At 29.0% G+C, this 300-nt stretch overlaps 1 protein-coding gene across 2 annotated transcripts in view; it reads left to right on the top strand.

Moving 5' to 3' along the window:
- Nucleotides 1–300, top strand: part of LOC106871086 (gastric inhibitory polypeptide receptor) — a 115,515-nt gene that overhangs the window by 72,484 nt on the left and 42,731 nt on the right. The gene's annotated exons all lie outside the window — the stretch shown is intronic.

Here is a 300-nt window from a genome sequence, read left to right as displayed (position 1 = left end):
ATATATATATATATGTATACATACATTACATACATACATATATATATATATGGATCAAACAGTTTGATTCAAATTCCTTTAATACTTCAAGTATCAAGCGTGATGCCATTGGAATTAGAATGTGTGTGTGTGTCTGTGTGTGTTTGTGTTTCTGTGCGTGTTCATCGTATACATATCATGTATATGTATATATGTAACTCTATATGTTTGCATGTCTATCTATCTATCTATCTATCTATCTATCTATCTATCTATCTATCTATCTATCTATCTATCTATCTATCTTACACACACACACAC

Source organism: Octopus bimaculoides, chromosome 1 (assembly GCF_001194135.2).
Source record: "Octopus bimaculoides isolate UCB-OBI-ISO-001 chromosome 1, ASM119413v2, whole genome shotgun sequence".
Lineage (NCBI taxonomy): Eukaryota > Metazoa > Mollusca > Cephalopoda > Octopoda > Octopodidae > Octopus > Octopus bimaculoides.
This window is presented reverse-complemented; position numbering and strand designations above follow the sequence as displayed.